Below are 20,291 nucleotides of genomic sequence, written 5' to 3'. Positions count from 1 at the left end.
TAACGCTATCTGACATCTACATGTGCTAAGCAGCAGCTTAGGCCAAAACTATTTAACCGACCACAGGCGAAAAACGCCATAGGGGCGGGGCCATGGTGCCATGCATTTCCACACCATACCGTAATAGACCGCATACTGGAAAACCAATGTTTCCCCCATTACAAAGCCATAGAGGCTGATCGTATGGCAGTTTAAGGGCCCAGAGTGCCATCATCGGCAAAACGAGGGCTTAATTACAATTGCAGAGACTTTTAACACTAGCATCCACTCCTCCAAGACGTTATTCTGCTAATAAAGAGCTTTAAAGGGACCGCTGACAGCTTGGGCGGGTTATGCATGGCAGGCCCCTTTATTGATGTGACTCATCCCTTCCTTGTGCTTTAGTTGGTGGGAATAGAGAGGGGAAGGGGGGGGCAGATTTTCTGTTTTGTGGGGTATGAGTCACCAGGGTGCCAAGAGGCCCTTGTCTGGTGATACCGGGGTGAGTAGGTTGAAAGGGGAGCGCAGGATGGGGTAAAAACAAGGTCTGGAGCAAATCCGTCAAACACAGACACACACACACACACACACACACACACACACACACACACTACTCCCCAGCCAGATCCTTTTAACCCACACAGTCCCACTGACTGTAACCAGCCACCCACTGTCTGCTGTTGACATAACAACCAAGCCTAGTCATGCCCCTCATCTCCATTTTGCCTTTATTTTTGTAAAGTTATGTATATTTAAACTGACTGGGTTCTGTTTTATTTACTGATACAGTAAAAGCTTGTAGCTACACTGAAAAAGTGGGTTGCTTCCTTTATTTCCTCAGGAGTGCCTTAGAGAGACAATGGCTATTGTTTCCCAAATACACACTGTGGTAATGTGGTTTACACATAACACACCCAATGGGAAAGCACTGTTAAATTCTATTCCTCCATTTGTGCTCTGGTTTCTTAGTGATCCCCTTTGTCCCAGTCTTCCGGCTTTCTGTTTGCCTTAGTCAAACGTGAAGGAAATGAATTGAAAACACAAAAAGATGTGGACCTGTATCTGCACATAGACACTGTGCTGTAGACAAGGGTACAAAGTACCACACAGAAGTACGCAATACAGTGCATTACGACACACACAGACGTCCTGCTGGCCTACAGCGCCTTCAGAAAGTATTCATACCCCTTGACTTATTACACTTTGTGTTACAACCTGCATTCAAAATGTATTAAATATATTTTTTTACTCACCCATCTACACACAATAGCCCATTATTACAAAGTGAAGACTTTTTTTTTTTTTATGTTTGCAAATTTATTGAAAATGAAATACAGAAATCTAATTTACAAAAGTATTCACACCACTGAGTCAATACTTTGGAGAAGCACCTTTGGGAGCAATTACAGCTGTTAGTGTTTCTGGGTAAGTCTAAGAGCTTTCTAAAAAAAAAAAAAAAAAAAAAAATTTTGCAACATTTTCCCATTACTCTTTTCAAAATCCTTCAAGCTCTGTCAAATTGGTTGTTGATCATTGCTAGACAGCCATTGCAGCCAATCAGGACCCCTCACGGTCTTCTTGGTAACCAACTCGTGTAGATTTGGCCTTGGTTTTAGGTTATTGTCCTGCTGAAAGGCTCTGCATCTGTCCTCATGCTCCTAGATCTTAGTGCCGCTTTTGATACCATCGATCACCACATTCTTTTGGAGAGATTGGAAACCCAAATTGGTCTACATGGACAAGTTCTGGCCTGGTTTAGATCTTATCTGTCGGAAAGATATCAGTTTGTCTCTGTGAATGGTTCGTCCTCTGACAAATCAATTGTAAATTTCGGTGTTCCTCAAGGTTCCGTTCTAGGACCACTATTGTTTTCACTATATATTTTACCTCTTGGGGATGTCATTCGAAAACATAATGTTAAATTTCACTGCTATGCGGACGACACACAGCTGTACATTTCAATGAAACATGGTGAAGCCCCAAAATTGCCCTCGCTAGAAGCCTGTGTTTCAGACATAAGGAAGTGGATGGCTGCAAATTTTCTACTTTTAAACTCGGACAAAACAGAGATGCTTGTCCTAGGTCCCAAGAAACAAAGAGATCTTCTGTTGAATCTGACAATTAATCTGGATGGTTGTACAGTCGTCTCAAATAAAACTGTGAAGGACCTCGGCGTTACTCTGGACCCTGATCTCTCTTTTGAAGAACATATCAAGACTGCTTCAAGGACAGCTTTTTTCCATCTACGTAACATTGCAAAAATCAGAAACTTTCTGTCCAAAAATGACGCAGAAAAATTAATCCATGCTTTTGTTACTTCTAGGCTCGACTACTGCAATGCTCTACTTTCCGGCTACCCGGATAAAGCACTAAACAAACTTCAGTTAGTGCTAAATACGGCTGCTAGAATCCTGACTAGAACCAAAAAATTTGATCATATTACTCCGGTGCTAGCCTCCCTACACTGGCTTCCTGTTAAGGCAAGGGCTGATTTCAAGGTTTTACTGCTAACCTACAAAGCATTACATGGGCTTGCTCCTACCTATCTTTCCGATTTGGTCCTGCCGTACATACCTACACGTACGCTACGGTCACAAGACGCAGGCCTCCTAATTGTCCCTAGAATTTCTAAGCAAACGGCTGGAGGTAGGGCTTTCTCCTATAGAGCTCCATTTTTATGGAATGGTCTGCCTACCCATGTGAGAGACGCAGACTCAGTCTCAACCTTTAAGTCTTTACTGAAGACTTATCTCTTCAGTAGGTCCTATGATTAAGTGTAGTCTGGCCCAGGAGTGTGAAGGTGAACGGAAAGGCTGGAGCAACGAACCGCCCTTGCTGTCTCTGCCTTGTCGGTTCCCCTCTTCCCACTGGGATTCTCTGCCTCTAACCCTTTTACAGGGGCTGAGTCACTGACTTACTGGTGTTCTTCCATGCCGTCCATGGGAGGGGTGCGTCACTTGAGTAGGTTGAGCCACTGACGTGGTCTTCCTGTCTGGGTTGGCGCCCTCCCTTGGGTTGTGCCGTGGCGGACATCTTTGTGGGCTATACTCGGCCTTGTCTTCGGACGGTAAGTTGGTGGTTGTAGATATCCCTCTAGTGGTGTGGGGGCTGTGCTTTGGCAAAGTGGGTAGGGTTATATCCTGCCTGTTTGGCCCTGTCCGGGGGTATCATCGGATGGGGCCACAGTGTCTTCTGATCCCTCCTGTCTCAGCCTCCAGTATTTATGCTGCAGTAGTTTATGTGTCGGGGGGCTAGGGTCAGTCTGTTACATCTGGAGTATTCTCTTGTCTTATCCGGTGTCCTGTGTGAATGTAAATATGCTCTCTCTAATTCTCTCTTTCTTTCTTTCTTTCTTTCTTTCTCTCGGAGGACCTGAGCCCTAGGACTACCTGGCATGATGACTCCTTGCTGTCCCCAGTCCACCTGGCCATGCTGCTGCTCCAGTTTCAACTGTTCTGCCTGCGGCTACGGAACCCTGACCTGTTCACCGGACGTGCTTGTTGCACCCTCGACAATTACTATGATTATTATTATTTGACCATGCTGGTCATTTACGAACATTTTAACATCTTGACCATGTTCTGTTATAATATCCACCCGGCACAGCCAGAAGAGGACTGGCCACCCCTCATAGCCTGGTTCCTCTCTAGGTTTCTTCCTAGGTTTTTGGCCTTTCTCAGGAGTTTTTCCTAGGGAGTTTTTCCCAGCCACCGTGCTTCTTTCACATGCATTGCTTGCTGTTTGGGGTTTTAGGCTGGGTTTCTGTACAGCACTTTGAGATTTCAGCTGATGTACGAAGGGCTATATAAATAAATTTGATTTGATTTGAAAGGTGAATTTGTCTCCAAGTGTCTGTTGGAAAGCAGACAACCAGGTTTTCCTCTAGGATTTTGTCTGTGCTTATGGAATTATTTTATTCTGTACAAGCTTCCTTCTTTTCACTCTGTCAATTAAGTTAGTATTGTGGAGTAACTACAATGTTGCTGATCCAATCCTCAGTTTTCTCCTATCATAGCAATTAAACTTGTTTTAAATTCACCACTGGCCTTATGGTGAAATCCCTGAGGGGTTTCCCCCCTCTCCGTCAACGGAGTTAGGAAGGACACCTGTATTGTTGTAGTGACTGGGTCTATTGATACACCAACCAAAGTGTAATTAATAACTTCACCATGCTCCAACGGATATTCAATGTCTGCTTTACCAATAGGGGCCCTACTTTGAGAGGCATTTGAAAACCTCCCTGGTCTTTGTGGTTGAATCTGTGTTTGAAATTCACTGCTCGACTGAGGGGCCTTACAGATAATTGTGGAGTACAGAGATGAGGTAGTCATTCAAATCATGTTAAACAGTAGTGCAACTTGTTAGGCACATTTTTAATCCTGAACTTATTTACCATAACATAGGGGTTATTTTTTATTTGTAAAAAAATTCTAAAAAACATAATTCCACTTTGGCATTATGGAGTATTGGGTGTAGTCCAGCGACAAAAACTAAATTTAATACATTTTAAATTAAGGCTGTAACACAACAAAATGTGGAAAAAGTCCAGGGTTGTGAATACTTTCTGAAGGCACTGTATTATCAGAGAGGAAGGGTGGTGTGTTTTTGTGTCCATTATCAGACTGGCAGATCGGGAATTCCCCGTAACCGGCGCTCAGACAAACTCATACCATGCGTGGCGTGCCCAGCTGGACTGCTCTCAAAGGGCTACTGCAGCCAGAGTAGACACACAGGAAGTCTTTATGAGAGCAATGTAGTATCTTGCTACCACACGTCCGCACCCTTCATCAAATAAACACCCTTTGTTAAATTTTTTTGCACTGGGTTACCTTGGCTTGAGTAGCCTTCAATGACTTATATAAACCCTGGATTGCTGATGCTGTGTACTGGCAAACGACAGGCATTGAAACCACCGGTCAGCCATATTGGCACTCCCGAGAAGGAGCAGTCCATAATAATGAAAGGAATTCTACAGTATTTCAATTAAACGTTAAAAGGACAAAATTACATGTATTTAACTAAATTTGTTGTAGTGGAGACAGTAACATTAGAACTTGCAAAAAAGTATACTTTAAGGAAAATGTTTTAATATATTTAAGTTCAGCTCACATAATATATATATTTTTAAATGCATTAAGGTGTCTAATATAACAAATGTGGCAAAAACAAATGTAGACATGATTAATAAAACTTATTTCTATAGCTTCCAAAAATATATCTATCTATCTTTTTTTACAATGGTGGGAGGAGTGCCAAGATGGAGGCGTGGTGGCTTCAAAACAGAGCCCTGCCAGTCATCTACTGTACATATACATCCTTAGTAGCCTTCAACACTAAAATTGACAAACTAACTGACTCCTTACTCCAGTATGTTTTAAAAAAGTGTCAATCTATAAAAAATAAAAACATTAAATTATATACAATGCGCTTCTTTGGCTCACAGTGATATTGTTGATGAAAATTATATAAGCAGTCTCCTGGTAGTGTTTTCCAAGAGCACCCCTGGGGGAAACTGCATTGCAGTTTGGAAAAACTGACAGACTAAATTGGAAAGGTGGTTACTCTAGGATATCAAAAAAAGAGACAACATTAAAAAGCTCTCTATGTGGAAACCGTTAATGTAGCTTAAGTCAACGCAACACCGTCTCAGGTTAGATATAGGCGAATGTCACTTATCAGCCTCAGTCTGGCCTACTGTAGTGGACAAATACATCCAGAAAGAGAAGGAGAGAGGAAAGGAAGGAAGAATGAAAGAGGCGGATAGTGAGGGGGGGGGACACAGCGAGGTGGAATGATTCATCCAGCCTATCCAACTCATGGGGTCTCGGGGCATCCACCAGACACCATCTGGACTGCTGGAATTCTAACGAGGAGTCGCGGTTAGGGGGTCTTCCGTACAGGCAGAGGGGGATGGGTTAGTAAATCCCAGAGATACAGTACATCAGATTTTAACCCTTCTAGACAACGCAACAAAATCAGCTAGCCTACTTTCTACTTGATAGCCTACTTTGCAGTTGATGGGTTAGGGCCCAGAGATACAGTAAAACAAACTGAACCTTTATGGGACCAGGCCTAACAGTTGACTTTTATAAAACAAAATGCTACAAAAATCAACCACAGCTCAACTACATGCTAAAGGAAGGAATTACCAGATGTGGGATTAACAGTTAATTCCCATTGAAACACAACAAAATCAAATAGCCTACTTGCTAAATATGAACTACATAGGAACTGGAAACCTACGTAGGCTGATACAGGAGCTTCTCTTGTAATGTGAGATTTCCTGAATGGAAATAAAAGGGTCTATATCATTTGCATCGCCACCAGAGCTACGTCAGAGTTTGTGCCCTCTTATGAAAAGTTTATGATGATGATTGGCTGGATAATGACCCGAGTATGAATGAGAGGCCAATTAGATGAAGTGGACATTCTGTCCGTTCGACCACAATGTTTTTCAAGTGTCATGTATGGACTGCAGTACTTCAACAGAGAACAATCCAGAGACCCAAACAAGGCTTTTACTATGACTCCATATGCAGTCACAGACCCTGGCACATTAGTCTTAGTGTCGCTTGTTGTATCGGAAATGCTGTCCAGATATATACACTTCAAATCATAGTTGGACTGATTGTCAACATATGTTCAATGTCACTGTGTCATCAATTACTGAATTCACACACTTCATATAGAACTAAATCAAAAGGCCAAATTAGCTTATCTTCTTTATGAGAGAGCGGCCGCTTTACAATGTCCACAAACTACTAGCGAGATTTACAAATATGTCTTAGAGGAGATTAGCCTCCTGGCTAACCCAAGCACCCTTCCCCTGGGAGTTCCTATTGCTCATACTGTCACATCCCCTCCACTCACTGTAAATATTTACAGAGTGAAACTGCCTGCCATTATGCCCCCCCCCCCCCCCCCCCCGTTGACTGCTGAGGAAAAATGGATGGGTCGGGAGATTTGTTTAAAAGGTCACAGTTAAACCATTTTTTTTTTTTAATTTAATTTGCAGTCGAACAATATACAACGTATTCCTATGTAACATATCAAGGCATTTAAAATTAGGTTTTGGGCTCATTTAAGCCCCTCACAATCCAGGAAATGATCTTTAACGACCAGTTGCATATGATTTGTCAAACGTTCTCAAAGTGCCTACTGACTATTGAATATCCAGGGTGCACTTGTTTCTGAACGATCAAGAAATGCAGGCTTAACCAGGGTTATTGATTTCGACTGTTCTCGGACTGTACTGTATTGAATCGACTGTTCTCGGACTGTACATTCAAGTACAAATGCCGTTCGGAATAAAAAATTATTCTGATCTTCCTGTGGCCATCCACAACTTTTAACGTATTGCATGTACAATATAGTATGCATTTATAACAAGTTCTCAGCAAGTTCTCAGACCCCTTGACTTTTACATTTTGTTACGTTACAGCATCATTCTAAAATGGATACAATTTATTTTTTCCTCATCAATCTGCACACAATACCCCATAATGACAAAGCAAAAACAGGTCTTTAGAAAATATTTGCTAATTTATAAAAAATATTTTTTAAAGGAAATATCTACGGTTTGCCTTCCAACATGACGACGACCATAAGCACACAGCCAAGACATAGCGGGGGGGGGGTCTTCGGGACAAGTCTCAATGTCCTTGAGTGGCTCAGCCAAAGCCTGGACTTGAACCCCATCGAACATCTCTAGAGACCTGAAAATAGCTGTGCAGCGACGCTCTCCATTCAACCTGACAGAGCTTGAGAGGATCTGCAGAGAAGAATGGGAGAAACTCTCCAAATATATGCGTGCCAAGCTTGTAGCATCATACCCAAGCAGAGTCGAGGCTGTAATCACTGCCAAAGATGCTTCAAAGTACTGAGTAAAGGGCCTGAATCCTTATGTAAATGTGATCAGTTTTTTTATTGAATACATTTGCAAACATTTCTGAAAACCTGTTTTTACTTTGTCATTATGGGGTATTGTGTGTAGATTGATGGGGGGGAATAAGGCTGTATTGTAACAAAATGTGGAAAACGTCAACAGGTCTGAATACTTCCTGAATGCATTGAACAGAAATATAAACGAAACATGTAAAGTGTTGGTCCATGTTTCATGAGCTGAAATAAAAGATCGCAGAATTGTTTCATATGCACAAAATCTTATGTCTCAAATGTTGTCCACCAATTTGATTTCATCCCTGTTAATGAACATTTCGCCTTGGCCAATATAATCCATCCACCTGACAGGTGTGGCATATCAAGAAGCTGATTAAACAGCATGATCATTACACTTGTGCACCTTGAGCTGGGGACAAAAGGCCACTAAATGTGCAGTTGTCACAACACAATGCCACAGATGTCTCAAGTTGAGGGAGTGTGCAATTGGCATGCTGACTGCAGGAATGTCCACCAGAGCCGTTGCCAGAGAATTTAATGTTCATTTCTCTACCACAAGCCGCCTCCAACGCCATTTTAGAGCATTTGGCAATACGTCCAACCGGCCTCATAACTGCAGACCACGTGTAACCACTCCAGGACCTCCACATTCAGCTTCTTCACCTGCGGGATCGTGACCCAGACAGTTGATGATACTGAGTAGTATATCGGTCTGTAACAAAGCCTGATTGACTGGGCCTGGCTCCCCAGAGGGTGGGCCTAGGTCACAAGTAGATGAGGCCTACATCCTCCCAGGCACACTCATGGCTGCGCTCCTGCCCAGTTACGTGAAATCCATACATTAGGGCCTAATGAATTTATTCCAATTAACTGTTCCTTACATGAACTTTAACTCAGAAAAATCTTTGAAATTGTTGCATGTTGCACTTCAATTTTTGTTCAGTATAGTTACTAGCTATTCATCCTTGACATCATACTTGCATTAAGTGGAATACGTCACTGACTTCCAAATAAATGTTCTGTATTAACATAGGTACACTAATGGCCCTTCAGCCTGACGGCAATGGACCAAAGCCAGCCCATGTTTATGTCAGGTGTCATTAGGGTTGTACATTTTGGGGAATATTCAGAGGTGAACATTTTGTGGAAATATATTTGAATTCATGGAAATACATGCAAATTAATATTAATACCATTTAAAATGTTGATGTTTTTTTGCATTGGATATATTTACCATATCATATGGAGACAGAACAATTTAGTTACAAATTGAACTTTAATAAAATGAGTTGACTCTTCACATGGGATGATTCCACTGAACACCAAAAGAAAGAGAATATTGAATGATCCCCAAGGATCCATCGCATCTCCCAAAAAACGTTTAACATACATCTGTAAAATGATAGTCTAGGAAGTAAAGCTTTGGTTGTCTTCCTCTCAGGCATCCATGTCTTCTCCCTGGACCTCCTCAATGTCCACCTCTTGAACATCAGACTCTGAGGCCTCATCTTCACTGTCACTTTCCAACCTTGTTGAGGATGGCTCGCTGTCAGGCTCAAAAAGCCACAAACTTGCCTGGATGGCCACCAATTTTTCAACCCTTGTATAGGTCAACCTGTTGCGTGCTTTGGTGTGTGTGTTCCCAAACAAGGACCAATTGCACTCTGAGGCGGCTGATGTTAGTGGGCTTAGGAAGATGATGGAGGCAACAGGGGAAAGAGCCTCAGATCCACAAAGTCCCTTCCACCAGGTGGCTGATGCAATATGGCAGTCATGCCAACATAGCTCATCTCCATCCCAAAGCCCTTGCTTGGAAGTGTACTTTGCCAGACTCCCAAGAACCTTGCCCTCATCCAGGCCAAGGTGGCGAGACACAGTAGTGATGACACCATAGGCCTTGTTGATCTCTGCACCAGACAGGATGCTCTTGCCAGCATACTTGGGTTCCTCTGCTTGGAGCAACAGTGAAGTGGGCAGGGCAGTATGGATTTGTTCTCTTACATCTGCAAGCAGAGTCTGAACATCAGACAGGATGGCATTGTCTCCCTCAATCCATGCAATGGCTACTGCTATTGGTTTGAGGAATTTCAGGCTGCTTACCACTCTCTCTCAAAATACACCATCCAGGAGGATCCTCTTGATGGGGCTGTCCATATCGGCAGACTGTGATATGGCCATTTCTTGGAGAGACTCCTTCCTCTCCAGGAGACTGTCAAACATGATGACAACACCACCCCAACGGGTGTTGCTGGGCAGCTTCAATGTGGTGCTCTTATTCTTCTCACTTTACTTGGTGAGGAAGATTGATGCTATAACTTAATGACCCTTCACATACCTAACCATTTCCCTGTCCCTCTTGTAAAGTGTATCCATTGTTTCAGTGCCACGTCGTCCTTGAGGAGCAGATTCAATGCATGAGCAGCACAGCCAATGGGTGTGATGTGACGTTAGACCAAGCAGCCTTCATGTTTGCAGCATTGTCTGTCACCAGTGCAAATACCTTCTGTGGTCCAAGGTCATTGATGACTGCCTTCAGCTCATCTGCAATGTAGAGACCGGTGTGTCTGTTGTCCCTTGTGTCAGTGCTCTTGTAGAATACTGGTTGAGGGGTGGAGATGTAGTTAATTATTCCTTTCCCACAAACATTCGACCACCTATCAGAGATGATTGCAATACAGTCTGCTTTCTCTATGATTTGCTAGACCTTCATTTGATCTCTGCATCCAGCAAATTAGTAGATCAAGCATGTCTGGTTGGAGGGGTGTATGCTGGGCGAAGAACATTCTGAAATCTCTTCCAATGCACATTGCCTGTGAGCATCAGAGGTTAACCAGTTACATACACAAGACATCGAGCAAGACATTCATCAGCATTTCTCTGACTACATTCCTCAATTGAGTCCATGAGCTGTTGCTATCGATAACAGGCGGACTACACCGCTCACGTCACTTGCGCGAGCATTGCAAAATGTTTTTTTTTTGCGCGCGCCAACGAGTGTCTGCGTTGCCAAGCGTTAAAATAGAAGTCAGTTCTATTTGTGACGCAGATCGCGCTGCAAGTCCTGCCTCTCCCATCTCCTCATTGGCTTATAGATGCAGATACCCACATGCCGTCTCCTCATTGGTTATATGTGACAGAAAGACGAACGAGGTCAGTGGCGGTAATGCACCTAATTTATGAAAGTTGCCAATCGCAATATAAAGTCAAGAGAAGAAAAGGCCTGTAAGGAGAAGAGAACTAGAAACGATTCGGTTGACCGTTTTATGTGTGGATTCATTGGTGGAGTAGAGGACCTTGTGCATTTCAGGTAAAATAACAACTTAATGTTTATATCCCTGGACAAATTAGCTAGCAACGGCAAGCTAGCTAAACAGGACACATTAGCTAGCAAGTGCAAGCTAGCTAGCTAAAATGCCATAAATGTTTAATGCTTTTCCACCTGTCCCCAAATTAATAGAATTGGTTCAGAGTTTGTTTTGATATTTTAACCTGCGTGTCGTCATCGCGTTTGGCATGGGGGGGACAAAATAAATGTATGTACGATGGCGCACGCGCGCAGCCGGTTTGGGTTCCGTGTAAGATGTCTGATTCATAATTTTCACCTCGAATAGAAGTAGAGGGACTTTGTCAGAAGTTGCTTGTTGTGAGCGCTGAGGGAACTTTATGCACCTGGCCAGATGATTCTGCATCTTTGTTGCATTCTTCACATATGATTTGGCACAGTATTTGCAAATGTACACAGCTTTTCCTTCTACATTAGCTACAGTGAAATGTCTCCATATATCAGATAGTGGCATTTTCCTGTAAAAGATTAGAAGAAAAATTGTAAAAGAAAAAGCCCATTTAATTCCATGTACAGATAAATAGTTAAGCAGTTAGATTAACCTGTTTGGGATAGGGGGCAGTATTGAGAATTTAGGAAAAAATATGTGCCCATTTTAAACTGCCTCCTACACCAACTCAGAAGCTAGAATATGCATATTATTGTTCAGGTTTGGATAGAAAACACTCTGAATTTTCTAAAACTGTTTGAATGGTGTCTGTGAGTATAACAGAACTCCTATGGCAGGCAAAAACCTGACAAGGTTTCAAGCAGGAAGTACCCTGTCTGACAAGGAGTCGTGCGTCTTGCATCTGTTTATTGAAAAGTAAGGATCTTAGCTGTAACGTGACAATTCCCAGGGCTCCGATAGGCTCTCAGAACCCGGGAAATAACTGAAGGTTCACGAGGCAGCCTCAGGCTGAAACACATTATCGGCTTTGGTAAGTGGCGGCTCAGAGGACCTTTGAATGAGGCGCGTACACAATTCGCTCCTGAGGAGAAATTTAATTCGGCTGTTTAGGCTCAATGCATATTCCCGGTCGGAATATTATCACTTTTCTACGAGATAAATGGCATAAAAATTGGTTTTAAACAGCGGTTGACATGCTTCGAAGTACGGTAATGGAATATTTAGATTTTTTTTGTCACGCCAATGCGCCATGCGCGAGACCGTGATGAAGCATTCTGATAGTGTCTAGAACTCACGAACAACACGTCGCTGTTTGGATATAACGATGGATTATTTGGGACCAAACCAACATTTGTTATTGAAGTAGAAGTCCTGGCAGTGTATTCTGACGAAGAACAAGCAAGGTAAGAACATTTTTCTTATAGGAAATGTGATTTTGGTGGAGGCTGACCTGGGTGGGTGTCTAAATAGCTAGCCCTGTGATGCCGGGCTATGTACTTAGATTATTGCAAAATGTGCTTCATCCGAAAAGCTATTTTAAAATCGGACATATCGAGTGCATAGAGGAGTAATGCATCTATAATTCTTAAAATAATTATGCTTTTTGTGAACGTTTATCGTGAGTAATTTAGCAAACTGTTAGTAAATTCCCCGGAAGTTTGCAGGGGTTATGCTTTTTCTGAACGTCACATGCTAATGTAAAAAGCTGTTTTTTGATATAAATATGAACTTGATTGAACAGACATGCATGTATTGTATAACACAATGTCCTAGGTGTGTCATCTGATGAAGATCATAAAAGGTTAGTGCTGCATTTAGCTGTGGTTTGGGTTTATGTGACATGATATGCTAGCTTGAAAAATGGGTGTCTGATTATTTCTGGCTGGGCACTCTGCTGACATAATCTAATGTTTTGCTTTCGTTGTAAAGCCTTTTTGAAATCGGACAGTGGGGTTAGATTAACGAGATTCTTGTCTTTAAATAGCTGTAAAATAGTCATATGTTTGAGAAATTGAAGTAATAGTATTTCTAACGATTCAGAAATCGCGCCACTGGATTTCAGTGGCTGTTACGTAGGTGGGACGAGTTCGTCCCACATGCGCCAGAGAGGTTAAACAACTCCTTCGTAAGATAAATGTTTTAAAATGAAACATGTATGGAAACAGGTGAAATAACACTCATTTAGCAGGCTCAAGCAAGCCAAAACCCACAACTAGCAGAAATTATCAAGCTGTAAATGATTTAAAACACACTTTGCTGTAGACTACTATTTACTAGTTAACAAAAAAAGCATGCATGTCATAAAATATATTCACCCCACCCAATATTGTAATCAAAACTTACCAGAAAGCACGTACTCCTTGGCTCAGACAGTGTAGTAGTGTGGGCTCAACAGCATCTCATTAGTGTGCAAGATCTTGAGAATCAGCTGTACATGTGATGGAAGAGTGCACTGTGCATACAGAGGGTTGCAATTCCATTGAATTGGGGATAATTTAACCAAAATATGCCACAAGACCTAGAATTGCCTTGTGTATGCCACAAAAAAAGGTTCACTTATAAACTAACATTTCTTTTATGAATTTAAGCAAAATTCCTCAAATTCCAGGGCTTAACTTCCCATGGAAATTTTCCGACCCTTTGCACATTTTTCAGACCCTTTGCAACCATATGTGTCATACAATGTTAATGAAGGATATTAATGGATGAGGTTGGATGAGGTTAGACGGGTTTAATCTCAGGCCGTTGCACCAAAGGAGAGGCGTTTACTTCATCTAGCGTCCTCACAAAAACCAACACTTTTTGAAACATTGTCTGTCAGGGACCGGAATGTTAGCCGTGTCGATAGCAATATGGCTTGAGCAACAAGTCAACCCCACTGCAAAGTGAGAGCTGTCAACAAACAAACTCAATACCCCCTTATCTAAGCGGAGCACTTCAGGTGTGCCAAACCAAGCTTTATCCAACATAGGGCTCTCCAGCCACCCTCATCCAACCTCATCCTCTCTCCTCTTCATTCCCCCCTTTGTTGAGTGAGACATACCTGCATACGCAACCCAACACCACCCAGGACCACAGTCACGCATTCAGCTGAGTGATGATGACACTTACCACTTAACTGCCAAACAATGGAGTCAATGTCACCTTGTTTGGAGTCTCCATGCCATTTATATGGTCAAAATAAAAGGATGGGTAAAACAAAGAAACAAAGTCAGAGAAAACGAGTGCTGCTCCCTGCTTGGAACTTTCCGCTGTTTGAGCTGGAATGTTTTCTCTGGGGCAGCATGTCTTTATGAAATCGTGGCCTTGTATGTGCATGTACTAGGTCATTATGAAAACTTTTTTATTTTTTTTACCCAAACACAATGTGGCATATCAAGACTCCCATCAACATTCTTCTCCCCTTCTTGCTTAACTCCCGCCGATGGTTGGGTATGATATGGCCGGAAGGCCTGTTGTGACATAGCTAGTACTGTCAGAGATGTACTTTACCCATGATAAAATGAGTCTGCCTCAAATACCATTACATCCACAGTGTAGCTACAAAACTATCAACAGTCAGAGTAAAAATAAGAATTGTAATAGCAGTGTGATAAAGGCAGTTTAGTAGTAGAACAATTTGCAGATATGTGCACCACGTCATTGCTGTGTGTGATTCTTACTAGCTGTCACTCAAATGGCGAGGGGCTGAATCTCACCGGCTAGAACTCACATTTCTAGGGGGCTGGCCTATGTGGGGGAGATGTAGGTAAAATGGCACAGCACAGCTTCCATAAAACAGTTGCTTTCAAACTTGGGATTTTGTGGCTAATTGAGGTGAGAGTAATTTAGCTCATAGATGATGCATGTATGAACTACACACAGACATATCCAGCCCAAAGCGATGCATGCCTTTAACTACAGTAACTACAGCATCATGATGACATAACACACAAGTGCTTGACAGCAATTTACTGAACAAACCAGCCTAACTCCTGCACACACATTGTGCCCAGTACACTCTCTCACACACACACACTACACTTACTTGTACCTTGTTTCACACAGTTTGCATGGAGCTGCTATATGGACAGATAATGCCTCGATTCCAAAATAATATTTTGTCAACTAAGCTCATGCCTCATTCCATTTGGAACTCAAACATTCACTCCTATGGCAAAATGGCTGCCTTAAGTTACATCTTACTACTACAGTATGAAACAACTAGGCCTACAGCACATTCTTGTTCTGTTCTTTCTTGCTTCTTTAACTTTGATTTCACAGGTGTGTTTAAGAACACTTCCCCTGCTTGCTCGTTCGCAGTCATCGTTTGCAGAGATTTTGTCTCTGCCTTGCTTGAGGAGAACCCAGGCTCTCCAAGACTCCCAAGTATACGCTCTGTCAAACAAAACACTTAGGGTAGTTTTCTGGGCACACCGCCAAGGCCAATACAGTGGGTGAAACAAGAATAGAGTTAGCTTTTATGACATTGAGCTCATCCAGTGTATGGGCTCCATTCAACAGTGCGGTGCATGAATGACATTCACATTCAATGGAGCACTGGTCTAGCAGCTGTTTAGAAGAGTTGGCACTTGACAGTATTGATACAAAAGCAGAATACAAGGAATAGTGGCGTGAGAAGTTTTAAGACCAATTGGCCACATACTAATGATGTGTTATTCGGTTGGAATATTCTGTTGATTGCAGTTACTGTCACAATATTGTGAAATATGACTTACTCAATGCATTGAGTATCTGATACATTGACTGTTCTGGGTGTAGAAAACACTGAACAAGATCTACATCTCCACAGTAGGCTACCTGATATAGTCTTACTAGAATGGGAACTAAACAAAGAAGGAAGCCACAAGGACTCACAAATCTCCAGACTATGTAAATATGTTACAACATTAAGCACAGGCCAAATTGCCAAGGGGGATGGGATGGGGGGGAGGGCATGTTAGCATATGAACACTTCAAAAGCAAAAGGGCAGAATGTTTAGAATTGCATGAAATTCGTTTTAAAACATGACACAAGTGTCAGTCTTTATGCATGGTATATATAGGGACTGGGCATAAGGTAGGCGAACTCTAACTATAATATAACTCAGTCTTCATCTTTTGTGTGTTCTTGTTCTAAATATAAATAAATATGCATGTGTGCATCATCATAATACAACTCAGCTTTCATCTTCTGTGCCTTCGTAATATTTGCCTTGAAATACCTCCATTAGTGATCGTGGCGACTTGTCCTTCCACTTATACTGTGTTTTCAAAATATCCCTCCATATAACCCTCAAGAAAAGGCACAAGTCATGTCAAACTGGATGTGTCACTGCAACCTTAAAGGTCCTAAATTAAGTCACGATTGCCCTTGATTGTAAGCAATGTTGTGCTGCTATTTTTATTGACTTGGCCAAAGCTTTTGATACGGTAGACCAGGTATTCCCAAACTGGGGAAGTCGTACGCAAATAAAAATGTGAAGCACATTTTTTTTTTTTTTTATTAATTCACATTTTCAAACCGTACATTTATATTTTCCAACGTGGCTATACATTTGGGTGAGGGTTTTTTTTTCCTCGGCTGAGTAGCCTCGGTTTAATTGTATTTTGGGCAGTGAAACATCTAGTGTCCGGCGAAAAAAACAACAATGTCAAATACAGGTAGTCTAGTCAAATAATTAACATCCAATCACATTAACCATTACTCTCTCGTGGGAAACCTTCACCCTTGCGCAGACATTAAAAAACATGACCATTTGAAAAATAAGTAACGGGAGTTTGAGCCAGAATAAAGAAGACATGTATAAAAGCAACAGATACCATTAATAAGAAGGAGATAGAAACATCTTATATAGTGAGCTACCAAGTAGCTAGGACAGGCAAGCCCAATACTATTGTGGAGGACTTCATTCTTCCTGCTGCCGCGGATATGGCTGGGACAATGCTGCGGGAGAAGGCCAAAAACTATACAGACAATCAAACAACACTGTTTCACAACGCATCAGTGACACGGCAGGAGATGTTTTGAAACAATTACTGCTTCGCATACAAGCTAGTGAATTAAATGCATTACAGCTGGATGAGTCAACAGACGTGGCGGGCCTGGCACAGCTCCTGGTATATGCACGTTACATTTATGGGGGGGGGGGGGGGGTCAAGGAAGACATCCTCTTCTGCAAACCAGGACAACATGAGAGGATATTTTTAAAGTACTGGACAGCTTTGTAACATCAAATGGACTTTGATGGTCAAGATGTATTGGTATCTGTACTGATGGTGCAAAAGCCATGACAGGGAGACATAGTGGAGTGGTAACGCGCGTGCAAGCAGTTGCTCCCGATGCCACTTGGGTCCACTGCAGCATCCACCGAGAGGCTCTTGCTGCCAAGGGAATGCCTGACAGCTTGAAAGACGTTTTGGACACTACAGCAAAAATGGTTGAAGCAAGGCCCCTGAACTCTCGTGTATTTTCTGCATTACGCAATACAGGCAGCGACCATGTAACGCTTTAAAAACATACAGAAGTGTGCTGGTTATCAAGGGGCAAAGTATTGACACGTTTTTTTTTTTTTATTGAGAGACGAGCATAAAGTTTTTACTGAGCATAATTTTCAATTGTCTGACCGCTTGCATGATGACGAGTTCCTCACACAATATTTTTTCCTCACCTGAATGATCTGAATCTAGGATTACAGGGACTCTCCGCAACTATATTCAATGTCAGGGACAAAATTGAGGCTATGATTAGGAATTTGTAACTCTTCTCTGTCTGCATTATAAGGACAACACACAGGTCTTTCCATCATTGTATGATTTTTTTGTGTGCAAATGAATTCAAGCTTATGGACAATGTCAAATGTGATATAGCGAAGCACCTGAGTGAGCTGGGTGCTCAATTACGCAGGTACTTTCCCGAAACTGACGACACAAACAACTGGATTCGTTATCCCTTTCATGCACTGCCTCCAGTCCACTTACCGATATCTGAACAAGAGAGCCTCATCGAAAGCGGTTCTGTGAAAATGTAATTTAATCAGAAGCCACTGGCAGATTTCTGCATAGAGCTGTGCTCAGAGTTTCTTGCCTTGGCAAATCGTGCTGTCAAGACACTGATGCCCTTTGCAACCACGTACCTATGTGAGAGTGGATTCTCGGCACTCACTAGAATGAAAACTAAATACAGGCACAGACTGTGTGGAAAATTATTTAAGACAGACTCTCTCCAATACAAACCAACATTGCAGAGTGATGTGCATCCTTCAGGCACACCCTTCTCATTAACCTGTGGTGAGTTAGTCAATTTTTTATGAACAAATAAGGTTTTATATGTAAGATGGCTAAATAAAGAGCAAAATGATTGATTATTATTATTATTATTATTATTATTATTATTATTATTATTATTATTATTGACCTGGTCCTACAAGAGTTCTGTCACTTCCCACGAGCCGGGTTGCGACAAAAACTCACACTCATTCTTATGTTTAAATGTATTGTATAGTGTGTGTGTGTGGCAGGTTTACAATGATGGCAAAAAACAACATTTGAGAGTGCGCTGACCCTGGTGCTAGCGGGGGTACGCAGCTGGAGGTTGAATGTTTGAAGGGGTACAGGACTATAAAAAGTTTGGGAACCACTGCAGTAGACCATTCCATTATTGTGGGCCGGCTAAGGAGTATTGGTGTCTCTGAGGGGTCTTTGGCCTGGTTTGCTAACTACCTCTTTCAAAGAGCGCAGTGTATAAAGTCCGAACATCTGCCATCTCAGCCACTGCCTGTCACCAAGGGAGTATCCCAAGGCTTGGTCCTAGGCCCCACACACTTCTCAATTTACAACAACAACATAGCTTAAGCAGTAGGAAGTTCTCTCATCCATTTATATGCAGATGATACAGTCTTACACTCAGAGCTTGCCCCTCCCCAGATTTTGTGTTAAACACTCTACAACAAAGCTTTCTTAGTGTCCGACAAGCTTTCTCTGCCCTCAACCTTATTCTGAACACCTTCAAAGCAAAGTGGTTTGGTAAGAAGAATGCCCCTCTCCCCACCGGTGTGATTACTACCTCTGAGGGTTTAGAGCTTGAGGTAGTGACCTCACAAGTACTTGGGAGTATGGCTAGATGGTACACTGTCCTTCTCTCAGCACATATCAAAGCTGCAGGCTAAGGTTAAATCTAGACTTGATTGCCTCTACAACAGCTGCCTAACTAACCATGATTCAGATGACCATCCTACCCATGCTAGATTAAGATGTCATTTATAAGTCGGCAGGTAACACCGTACCCAAACCGGTCGTGTGCAAATTGATTTTGTCCCCCCACAACAAACGCGATCACGACACGCAGGTTGAAATATCAAAACTCTGAACCAATTATATTAATTTGGGGACAGGTCAAAAAGCATTAAACATTTATGGCAATTTAGCTAGCTAGCTTGCAGTTCTAGCTAATTTGTCCTATTTAGCTAGCTTGCTGTTGCTAGCTAATTTGTCCTGGGATATAAATGTTGAGTTGTTATTTTACCTGAAATGCACAAGGTCCTCTACTCTGACATTTAATCCACACATAAAACGGTCAACCGAATTGTTTCTAGACATCGCTCCCCCTTCCAGGCTTTTTCTTCAGATGACTTTATATGGCGATTGGCATCTAATAGTATTACCATGACGACAACCAACCTCAGTTCATCTTTCAATCACCCACGTGGGTATAACCAATGAGGAGATACCCACGTGGGTATCTGCTTCTATAAACCAATGAGGAGATGGGAGAGGCAGGACTTGGAGCGCGTTCTGGCCACAAATAGAAGCAACTTCTATTTTAGCACGCGACGCGAGCGGTATGGTCAGCATGTAAAGGTGCTTTCGGGCGGCTAGATGTTCTCTACCATTCTGCCATCAGATTTGCCACCAATGCTCCTTATAGGACACATCACTGCACTCTAGACTACTCTGTAAACTGGTCATCTCTGTATACCCGTCACAAGATCCACTGGTTGATGCTCATTTATAAAACCCTTAGGCCTCACTCCCCCTATCTGAGATATCTACTGCAGCCCTCATCCTCCACATACAACACCCGTTCTGCCAGTAACATTCTGTTAAATGGTCCCCAAAGCACACACATCCCTGGGTCGCTCCTCTTTTCAATTTGCTGCAGCTAGCGACTGGAACGAGCTGCAAAAAGAATAAAAAACTACA

At 42.3% G+C, this 20,291-nt stretch overlaps 1 protein-coding gene across 1 annotated transcript in view; it reads right to left on the bottom strand.

Annotated features, from left to right (window-relative positions):
* The window catches only part of svild (supervillin d), a 116,362-nt gene that overhangs the window by 94,712 nt on the left and 1,359 nt on the right, over positions 1-20,291 (bottom strand). The window lies entirely within an intron of this gene.

Source organism: Salmo trutta, chromosome 2 (genome assembly GCF_901001165.1).
Source record: "Salmo trutta chromosome 2, fSalTru1.1, whole genome shotgun sequence".
Lineage (NCBI taxonomy): Eukaryota > Metazoa > Chordata > Actinopteri > Salmoniformes > Salmonidae > Salmo > Salmo trutta.
Note: the sequence above shows the minus strand (reverse complement) of the source record. Positions and strands in the feature narration are given on the sequence as shown.